This window comes from Chiloscyllium plagiosum, chromosome 8, assembly GCF_004010195.1.
Source record: "Chiloscyllium plagiosum isolate BGI_BamShark_2017 chromosome 8, ASM401019v2, whole genome shotgun sequence".
Taxonomy (NCBI): domain Eukaryota; kingdom Metazoa; phylum Chordata; class Chondrichthyes; order Orectolobiformes; family Hemiscylliidae; genus Chiloscyllium; species Chiloscyllium plagiosum.
In genome coordinates this window covers 37,973,955-37,985,769 of record NC_057717.1, presented here as the reverse complement: position 1 = coordinate 37,985,769, position 11,815 = coordinate 37,973,955, and positions in this window count along the sequence as shown.

Below are 11,815 nucleotides of genomic sequence, written 5' to 3'. Positions count from 1 at the left end.
TTTGTTACTAAGTCAGCGTGTTTGAATTTTATTTTTTCTTGAGGCGTAATGTTTTGAAATGATACAGAGAGGAATGTTTTCCAGACATTTACAGACAATGACCATTCTCCTTGATACATTCCCAAGTTCTCTATCAATTAATTTCGTTGACTAAAAAAAAACCTCACAAATCGTGTTATCCCTTCAACTCTCCAGTGAATCCAAAAACTGACAACTCTTAACGTGGACCACGTGCAAAACTCAAAAGGCAGAGTCATTATCAGACACACAAACTCATTACTTCTGTCTGTGAGGCAGTGCGAGACGCGTATGTCAAGAACTGCTCACACGAATAGCACCGAAGCAATTCCAAACGGAGCTTCCCGCCATTCTGGAGATTTAGTGCATTGCCAAGTAACAGAAAGTGCTCAAGTAACATAAAACAAAACAGAAAAATGTACCATGCAAAGTGAATATTACCAATTATATTCTCGATTAAATTAGCTCAACAATACGTTGGTACCTCCATCTGATCGAGCGAGCCAATCTCCAGCCTCCCTCACCAGGACAGTAATGAAGGAAATGAGAGAAAAATAACAAAGTTTCACGTTGCGGTTGCCCACCTATTAGCCACAACAACAAAAAACGAGGGAGCAGATTCAGTGCAGGATCTAGCTTCACAACAGCGGTGAAATAACGACGTCCACTCACTTTCAGGGAAAGCTGTGAACAACTCACATTGTCCAGAGTATGAATACACAGCGCAGGCTGTTTAGTTCCCATATTCTGCTGCTGCCCCGATATTCATACGAAAATGTACCTTTCAAAGAGAGCGTTTTTAGCTGTGGAATGACAGTGGCAGTTGTTTCCCCTCGCTCTTATTGCCACCCTTGGTAGTGTAGAGGCTGGTATTCTCATCTTACACGCGGTAGTTGAGTGTGCAATTCTCTGTTGTCGAAAAGCGAAGTGTTTTGGAGCAGAAAGATGTGAAGTTCGGATGCTTCTGGAGTTCTTGTTGAAAAGTTCGGTGACGCGAGGAAGATGGTTTGCAGACTTTTCCTCGCCTGTCTGGGTGACATTCTCAGCGCTGCAGAGGTTCCTGTGAAGCGCTGCTCTCATGTTTTGGTACGAATTCATTTGGTTTCATTCCCGCTGCTTCCGTTTGTTGGGATTGCAGATTGGGTCCAACGGATGGAATCCGTGAATGAGTGCCCAGCTTCCAGGAATTGTCTGGCTGTCTTCTGCTTGCCCTGTCCTATTATTGTTGTGCTATTCTAGTCGAATGTGTGCCCCTTGCCGATTGTACGTATTGCTAGTAGGACTGCTGGACTGACGCCCACAAAAATTATTTGCAAAGACCCAATATCCACACACCTTCATTCGCAGATGCATGGCACACAAAGTTCGCAACGAGGATAATTTTTAAATCATGCTTCCCTGTATTAAAAACAAATTCTGGAAAACGATATCCAGACTCCTCCGAACACTCGGACTGATGACAGCACAGAAACCGAGAGCCTCACTCAGACAACAACTCACGAGAAAACAAGGCCCAATACGTATCATGTGCAGGTCAAACGTGGTTGACGAGATTCCACGCTGGGACTGCACGAAACACGACATAGGAGAAAGAGGCTGACAACTAGAGAGCTGCATTCATAATTTCACCAGGACTGTTAACGCCTCGGACAGCTGTTCCTTGCAGTTATGCACAGAATATTGAATGTCTCTGATTCCAGGGCTTGGAACTCGGTTGATATGACCGTCTGCAACACTGGTTACTTCCTTGTGTGAGGTAACTCCTGATGGAACGCATGTAACACTCTATAGCTCATTGAGAAATATATCCAAAATAGGAGCTCATAGCAGCATTTCTGTTGTCTTTCTGGTGCTGTCCCTGACATGCCCTGTGGCACTGCACTTATTCTGTGTTTCCTGAGGGTTAGGCACATTCTTCCACGATCGTATTATGGGCAGTAATCTGCATTTTCGCTTCAATAACGGGTGTGTGAAGCGGAGGTCCACCATTCTCGATGCTATTTTTCTCTTCTTATGCGCAACTGCAATACAGTAAAGGATCAATTAATATTGTAAGATGATATACAGAGGCCTGTGAAATATCGAAGTTTTAATGACATTTATGCAATGGTTAGAGATTACCTTGATTCAGGAAAAAAGGTTGTAAAGTCTGTTTGGCTGGAGTTGAGGAACAATGAGGAATGAACTCACAAGAATGTGTAGTTTACAAGCCCACTCGCAGTAACCACAAAGCGAAATAAATCGTACAAGGAAAAAATATTGTGTGTGAGTGACAAAAATGGCAATAGTCATGCGTGATCTTAACTTCCCATCTAAAACTCTCGGTTCCATTGTAAAAACGTTTGGAGAACCATAATAAAAAAAATCCCACATGTCCCCATAAAACATCACGAGAGATATCTTGGTAATTGATTTCTCTACTGGTGACTTAATTTTCCTATTTTCTTGGAAACCATCTCTTTAATTGTGAGCATTAGAAAAGGCTTTCTTTTCCAGCAAGAAATAAATTGAAAGGGTACTGAGGAATAGGATTTACGAGTATCTGGAAAGACACTGCTTGATTAGGGACAGCCAGCACGGATTTGTGAAGGGTAGGTCTTGCCTTACAAGTCTTATTGAATTCTTCGAGGAGGTGACCAAGCATGTGGATGAGGGTAGAGCAGTGGATGTAGTGTACATGGATTTTAGTAAGGCATTTGATAAGGTTCCCCATGGTAGGCTTATGCGGAAAGTCAGGAGGCATGGGATAGAGGGAAATTTGGCCAATTGGATAGAAAACTGGCTAACCGGTCGAAGGCAGAGAGTGGTGGTAGATGGTAAATATTCAGCCTGGAGCCCAGTTACAAGTGGAGTTCCGCAGGGATCAGTTCTGGGTCCTCCGCTGTTTGTAATTTTTATTAATGACTTAGATGAGGGAGTCGAAGGGTGGGTAAGTAAATTTGCAGATGATACGAAGATAGGTGGAGTTGCGGACAGTGAGGAGGGCTGTTGTCGGCTGCAGAGGGACTTAGATATGATGCAGAGCTGGGCTGAGGAGTGGCAGATGGAGTTCAACCCTGCCAAGAGTGAGGTTGTCCATTTTGGAAGAACAAATAAGAATGCAGAATACAGGGTTAATGGTAGGGTTCTTAGTCAGGTGGAGGAACAGAGGGATCTTGGGGTCTATGTACATAGATCTTTGAAGGTTGCCACTCAGGTGGATAGAGTTTGTAAGAAGGCCTATGGAGTATTATCGTTCATTAGCAGAGGGATTGAATTCAAGAGTCGTGAAGTGATGTTGCAGCTGTACAGGACTTTGGTTAGGCCACAGTTGGAGTACTGTGTGCAGTTCTGGTCGCCTCACTTTAGGAAAGATGTGGAAGCTTTGGAGAGGGTGCAGAGAAGATTTACCAGGATGTTGCCGGGAATGGAGAGGAAGTCGTACGAGGATAGGTTGAGAGTTCTCGGCCTTTTCTCGTTGGAACGGCGAAGGATGAGGGGTGACTTGATAGAGGTTTATAAGATGATCAGAGGAATAGATAGAGTAAACAGTCAGAAACTTTTTCCCCGGGTACAACAGAGTGTTACAAGGGGACATAAATATAAGGTGAAGGGTGGAAGGTATAGGGGAGATGTCAGGGGTGGGTTCTTTACCCAGAGAGTGGTGGGGGCATGGAATGCGCTGCCCGTGGGAGTGGTAGAGTCAGAATCATTGGCGACCTTTAAGCGGCATTTGGATAGGTACATGGATGGGTACTTAATCTAGGTTAGAAGTTCGGCACAACATCGTGGGCCGAAGGGCCTGTTCTGTGCTGTATTGTTCTATGTGCTATGTTCTAAATATGTGATTAACCTTTGTTCGTTTCATGTATAAGAACACTGAGACTCCGCTGCACTGCACATCTTTTTTCGTTTCTATCATTTTAATAGTAGCGTGTCTTTTGATTCTTCCCAACAAAGTATATGATCTCGCATTCCCGACATGAAACTGCATCTGCCAAGAATACTCAAATTGTTGGACGGAATCCTGAGGAACAGAATGTACATGTATTTGGAAAGACAAGGACTGATTCGGGACAGTTAACATGGCTTTGTGCGTTGGAAATCATGTCTCACAAATTTGATTGAGTTTTTTGAAGAAGTAACAAAAAAGATTGATGAGGGCAGAGCAGTATATGTGATCTATATGGACTTCAGTAAGGCGTTCAACAATGTTCCCCATGGGAGACTGATTGGCAAGGTTAGACCTCATGTAACAGCAGTGGACCTAACACCGACCCTTGTGGTACGTCGCCAGTACCTGGACACCAAGAAGAACATGTTCCATCAACTACAACACTGTTTTCTATTGGCAAGCCAATTACTGATCAAAGCTTCAATCTCTCCCACAATTCCATTCCACCGCATTTTGTATAATAGCCTATTGTGGGGAACCTTATCGAACAACTTTCTGAAACCCATATACACCACATCAACCGGTTTACTGTCATCTCCCTGTTTGGTCACTTTGTCAAAAAAGTCACTAAGATCCGTTAGTCAAGGCCGACCCATCACAAAACCGTGCTGACTGTCCCTGATCAGATTATTCTTTTCTAGATGGTCATAAATCCTATCTATGATAACCTTTTCCAACACATTACCAACAGCTGCAGTGAGACTCACTGATCTGTAATTACCAGGGTTGTCTCTACAACACTTTTTGAACACGGGAACAACATATGCTATGCTCCATTCCACAGGCACTATTCCTGTAGACAACGATGATTTGACGATCGACGCCAAAGGCTCATCAATCTCTTCCCTTGCTTCCCAGAGGATCCTAGGACAGATCCCATCCGGCCCAGCGGACTTGTCTGTTATCTCACTCTCCAGTATTTCTATCACCTAATCCTTGTGAACCTCAAACTCTACTACTCTAGACGCAAGTATCTCAGTATCTTTCTTGCCAACATTTTCATTTTCTTTCGCGAACACTGTCGAAAAATATTTATTTAGCGCTTCCCCTATCTCCTCTGACTCCACACACAACTTCCGACTAATATCCTTGATTGTCCCAAATTTAACTCTCGTCATTCTTTTATTCCTGACATACCAATAGAAAGCCTTAGGGTTAACCCTGATCCTATCTGCCAACAACTTCTCATGTCTCCTCTTGGCTCTTCTCAGCTCTCTTTTTAGGTCTTTCCTGATATCGTTGGAACCCTCGAGCGCTCTAACTGAGTTTTCACATTTTGTCCTAAAATCAGACTTCTTGTTCTTCTTGACCAGAGATTCCACTTCCTTAGTAGACCACAGCTCACGCGTTCTATATCTTCCTCCATGCCTGACAGGTACATACTTATCTAGGACACACAGGAGCTTTTCCTTGAATAAGCTCAACATTTTTAATGTGCTCACCCCCTGCAGTTTCCTTCCACATTCTACGCTTCCTAAATCTTACCTCATTGCATCGTAATTTCCCTTCCACCAGCTGAACCTCTTGCTCCGTGGAGTACACCTATCCCTTTCAACACGAAAGTAAACCTGAGAGAAATGTGATCGCTGTCTCCGAAGTGCTCACCTACGTCCGAATCTAAAACCTGGCCAGGCTCGTTACCCAGTACTAAATCGAAAGTGGCTTCGTCCCTTGAAGGCATGTCTACATACTGTGTCAGGAAGCCCTCCTGCACACACTGGGAAAAAACTGACCCATCTATAGTACTCGTACTGTAGTGATCCCAGTCAATATTTGGATTTTGTCTTGAGTGTTCCAGAGTTTTTCATTGTCACAGAGTCCAGATGAAGTTTTCATTCCTCACGTACGTGAGCGAGAATTTTTTCAATGTCTCAGATCAGTTCCTGTCCCGAGAACATCAGAGTCAATGTCCCGTCCTCTACTCGGTCCGACAGTTCACACTTCTTCATCCTCCTCTGATTCCATTTCCCAAAGAGTTTCTCAAGATTTACAAAGCTGGAGCCTAAATTATATGGTTTGCTTCCTAAACATTTTTCCAACTGCCACACTTGGCAATTTGCAAGATCTCTTTGTGAACATGACCAGCAGAGGTAAGCAAGGGAGCTATTGATCTGAGTATTCCTAGACCTGAAGCAAACAAAGGTTATTGACATATTCATTTCTTTTTCTGGCGAACGAAATGTTCTTTCCTGATGGTTACAATGAAAGAGATGGTTCCCAATAAAAGACAAAGATTAAGTCGCATCTAGATATATTTCAATGTGACACGATTCATTTTCAGTCCCTAATTACCCCAGAGATGGAGGGGGTGAGTTACTTTTCTTCACTCTTCAACTCCTCAGCACGGAGGTACAGACATGAAACCGCTAGAGATGGAGTTCTTGAATTGGGAACCAGCGACACTGAAGGAACTAGGCAAAAGTGAGGACTGCAGATGCTGGAAACCAGATTCTCGATCAGAGTGATGCTGGAAAAGTACAGCAGGTCAGGCAGCATCCGAAGAGCAGGTAAGTCGACCTTTCTATTGCCAGTCCTGCTGCGTTCCGCAAACAATTTTCGTTTTTGGCTCAGATTTCCAGAAACTGCAGCTATTTGTTTTATGTTAACCTTCATAATGAACTGCTAGCATCGGAATATCGGCAGAAGTACTGGTACACCGATATGTTTGCTGAACAATACAACCATTCAATGAGCGGGAATACGATCCGGGCCACGGTGCTGAGAGGACCGAATCCTCACAAGTAAATCGTCACAAGAACATTTTCGTTGCAGATTATTTTCAACTTGTCTTCGAAGATTTACAAAGTGGGAACAGGCCATTCCGGCCTTTGTGCTTTGCGGCTAATCAGAGAGCCATCTATTCTAGTCGCAGTTTTCAACTTTGCACAAAGTTTGGTCATGGTGTCATGCAGAAACTCAGTGAGTTCACTCAGACATTTTTGTGTGTGCAGAATGATTTGCCACATTTAAGGCAAAATCAATGGCATCCGAATGGGTATATAGACAGGAAGCGTTCGGAGAGATAAGGAATAGATTTTGTCAAATATGGTTCAAATAATTTCGGTTATCTGTTCAGCAGGGACAGGTTAGATAGTAGGGTCTTTTTCCGTGCTCGGCAACTTTGATGTGCTCCCGCAGCTGACACCAGTTTTAATGGACCATTTGCAAAAAAAATGGACTCTGTTTGTTACGCAGTCAGCGGGTTTGCCAATATTTCTGGAGGGTGGATGGGTCGAGTTGACCCAGCGATGAGGGTCTTTCCGGACTTTTGCCTCCAATGACCATTCGTTTGTCACCTTCCCAACTTCCCAACTTTGCCATCAAAAAGTTTGGCTGAAGAATAATACCGCACGGATAATGTTACCCCTCTCAGCTCTCCAACGAATCCAGAAACTGACAGCTCTTCATGTGGAACAGGAGCAAAACAGAAAGGGTGGACCATTGTCAGACACACCGAAGCATGCATGCTGTCTTTGCTGCAATGCAGGCCGATTATGTCATGAACTGCTCAGAGAAACGGCAGCGAGGCAATTCAGGACACACTGGAGATTTAGTGCATTGCCAAGTCACAGGAAGTGCTCAACAAACATTAAACAAAACGGAACAGCAATAACCAGCAATTGCACTCGTGATGAAATTAGGTAAATAATGCGCTGATGACTCCATCTGATCGAGAGGACCAATCACCAGCCCCCTTCGCCAGGACAGTCATGAAGGAAATGAGAGAAATACAAAAAACATTTCTCATCGCGATTGCCAACCTTTTCGCCACAGCAACAACAAAAACGGCGATCAGATACAATGCAGAATCTGGTTTCATATCAGCAATGAAATAGTGATATCCATTCACTTTCAGTGAAAACGGTGAACAAAGGAAATTGTCTGAAATATGAATACCCAGCGCAGGCTACTTGGTTCCCCGATTATACTGCTGCACAGACTTTCATATTTAAAGGTACCTTTCAAAGAGAGTGTTTGTGGCTGTCCATATGACAATGGAAATTGTTGCCCTCGCTCTCACTGCCATTATTGATCATGTTGGGTTTGGCATCCTCACCTTGGACGCGGGAGTTCAGTGTACAATTCTCTGCTGTGAAAAATCGGAGTGCTTTGGAGCAGAAAGATGCGAAGCTCGTGTGCTTCATGGAGAAGGTGTTGGAATGTTGTGCGGAGCTGGGAAGTGGAATCCTCACAGTTCTGGGTAACATCCTCAGGGTTGAAGAACCTGTTGTGAAGCCTACTGTCCTGTGGCGGTTGGAATTGATTTCGTTTCATTGCCGCTGGGTCCGGTTGTTGGTGTTGCAGATTGGATCCCGATCAATGTGTTTATTGATGGAATCCATGGATGGGTGCTCTGCTTCTTGAAATTCTCTGGCTGCCTTCTGATTGCCCTGTCCTATCACTGTTGTGCTGCTCTCAAGGATGCTTGCTGTCTGTACGTATAGCTACTAGGGACAGCTGGCCATGGCAATTAGTGACGGCCACACAAATTCTTTGCCAAGAATATGTATCCCACAACTGCATTCCCAGATGTCTGGCACACTAAATTGTCAACTAGGATATGCCAGAAAGTAATTGAAACACCATGCTTCCCTTTATTAAAATAAATTTCTGGAAACTGATTGCCAGACTCCTCTGAACACTCGGATTTACGACAGCACATTAATCAACAGCCTCGCTGAGGGAAAGCTCACCAGAAAACAATATCCAATGCCCATCTTGTGCAGGACAAATGTGGTTGTCAAGATTCCACGCATGGACTGCACGAAACACTTTATCGGAGAAACAGTCGGACAACTAGTGAGCTGCAATCATGAACTTCAATCAGCCCGTATACGCCACGGGCAGCTGTTCTTGTAGTTGTATGTAGAGCATTGAGTGTTTCTGATTCAGGGGCTTGGACCGTCTCCAGCACTGGTTAATTCCTTGTGTTGTAACTGCTGTTGGAACATATGTAAAACTCGATTGCTCATTGAGAAGTACATCCAAAATATTAGCCGAGAGAAGTATTTTGGTGGTTTTTCTGGTGCAGTTCCTGTCATGCCCTCTGGAACTGGACTTATTGTGTGCTTCCTGACGGTTCAATGCATGCTTCCATGATCGTATTGTCGGCAGAATCCTGCGTTTTAGCTGCAATAACGTGCGTTTGCAAATCTGGTACACCTCCCTGTATTTTGTTATCTCTTATTGTGTGCAATTGCAACATGGCAAATTATTAATTAACATTGGAAGGTGACAAACGGAGGCGGGTGAAATGCCAAGGTATTAGTGACATTTATCCAATGGTTGCATATTATTTTCATTCAGGAGATAAGGATGTAAAACGTGTTTGTGTAGAAATGAGGAACGGTGAGGAAAGAAGTCATCTGCAGCTGCAGTTTACAAGTGCACTCGCAGAAACCACTACGTACAAGAAAAAAATACTACACGTGAGTGATAAAAGATGGCAATAGTTACGGGTGATTTTCGTTTCCCATCTCCCTATCACGGTTCAATGGTAAAAAAAAAGTTTGGATAACAATAATCAATAAATCATATATGTCCCAGAGAACAACGCGAGCCTTATCTTGGTCATCGATTAGTTTACAGCTGACTTAGTCTCTGTCTTTTCTTGGAAACCATCTCCTTTGTTGTGACCGTCAGGAAAGACATGACTTTTGGCATAAAGAAAATGAAGATTATGTCACTAATCTTTGTTTGTTTCATGCCCAAGTACAATAAGGCGAACTTGATCAACTCTGCTAGTCATACTAGCAAAGAAATCTGGAAAAATGTCAAGTGTGATTTTTCTCTCAATTAATAATTTTGATTCAGTTGTGCTTTTCTTCTTTTAAAATGGTGTCCAGCATCTTCCAAATGACGGCAAAGATACGAGAGCAGATGGAAGCAATTTAGCCTATCAAGTTTGCGACAAAATTCAATGAGATCTTGGCTGATTTGGTTAATTCTCAACCCCCGTTTTTATCCTCACCTCCGTGATGCTCCATGTCTGTCTATCACAGCCTTGACTATACCTCGCCTTCACAGCCCGTTGTTGTTAGGAAACCCACAGATTTGCTACCCTCTCAAAGAGTGAATATCCTTCTTATTATTTTCTTAAATGTTTGATCCCTTCAGCTGTGAGAACGCACTCTCGTTCCAATTTCTCGCGGGTGTACATCAGAGCAGAATAAGCCCCTGAAGGTAGGTCTGCACTCTCCACTGCCGCTCCATGTATTTGAAACAATTTCATATTTTGATCTCTGATTAAAAATAGTAGACCTAATTTGCACATCAGATTTGCAGTGGTGATTATTTTCAAGACGACTTCAATGAGCGTATTTCAACTGGCAGTGAAAGGGCTAGACAAATGCAAGGACATTTTTCTTTCGCGATCCAGTGCTGTGTTTATTTCCCTCTCTGCGCATGAAAATGGATCCTACCCATCCACTTTATCTCTCATCAATATGTGTGCAATTCAAATTGATGTGGCCATGACTACACGTGCGCAATGCTGTCTTAATATGTCTTATGAAATGGAAAGTTCCAACCTGAAACACCAAGATTTGTTTTTTCTTGGCACCACAGCAAGAGAGTGTGACAGCGAATACTGGGGTACCAGGAAAAGCCAAATCCTGGTGTTTCAGGTTGGAAATTTCCGTTACTCAGACATACTGAGACAGCATTGCGCGTGTGTAGTCATGGCTGCGTGATACAGGTGATGGATTAGGAATTTTTTGGGGCTTCCCTCCGCTGGTTCGAATTCTGCTGGCTCCATATTCAGTGATGACATGCAGGACGAGTTTTCACTCATAGTTCAGAAACCTCGTCTCAACAAACAAGACCAGACAGTTGATTAGACTTAGCAAACCCAAGTTATTAATCAAAAATGCAACACACTTAAAACATTATCTCCGTTTCTTTTTCACAGTTACTGCCAGACCCATCGAGATTTTGCAGTATTCTTTGAATTTACTGTGCAGAAGTGCTGCTTTTGAATAGATTCCTTTTACCCCAGTCCTCCGTTCACCAACTCTGGTCAGTGGCAACACTTCCCCCAGCTCGTCGAAGAGCTAATCCCCACCACTAATTTTCCCATCATAACAAATAGCCGCAGGAAATTGCTGACAAACCATCTTTGCTCCAAAACGAAACTCACCAACATCGGGAATCCCTCCACAAAACCGGAATTCCCATCCCTGGACATGGTGAAATACAGACGATTGTGAACAGATTTTGGGAAAATATTGCCACTTGTCAGGTGAAAAAATGTTAAGGAGGTAAAGCACGTCACCCAGTCTCCAGCTTCGTGAATTTTCAGAAACTCTTTGGGAAAAGGACTCACAAGAGAATGAAGAAGGGTGAACTGTCAGACTGATCGGAAACAGTCAGGACAACTTCCCGTTCTTTCAGAGGACGGGCCATTGATTCTGATGTTCTCAGGACATGAACTGATTGGAGATATTGAAGTAATTTTCGGTCCTGTACATGAGGAATACAAACCTCATATGGACACTGGGACAATGAAAATACTCGATTTCAAACAAGATACTGAGAGGTTCGAAGAGAGATATTCCCGATTAGAGCAGAGCTGGTTCCCAGTAGCATGGGTGTGTCTGTCGTGGATGAGATCAGACTGTTCCCATGTCTCCATTATGAATGTCTCAGTCCTTATTTCGGAAAAGTAAAACTGATAGAGGACAGTTGTCGTTCTGGGAATGGCAGCCTGAAGTTGGAGGTCAATCACAGACTGCTTTCGCGGATCGTCCAAGGTGTTAGGTTGGAAGTATCAGCTCATTTGACTGTTAACTGAAATGTTACTGGTTCAAAGGCCCCAGGGCGACAGTGATTGATGTTCATAATGCATCTGCTTTCTGTGCTGCA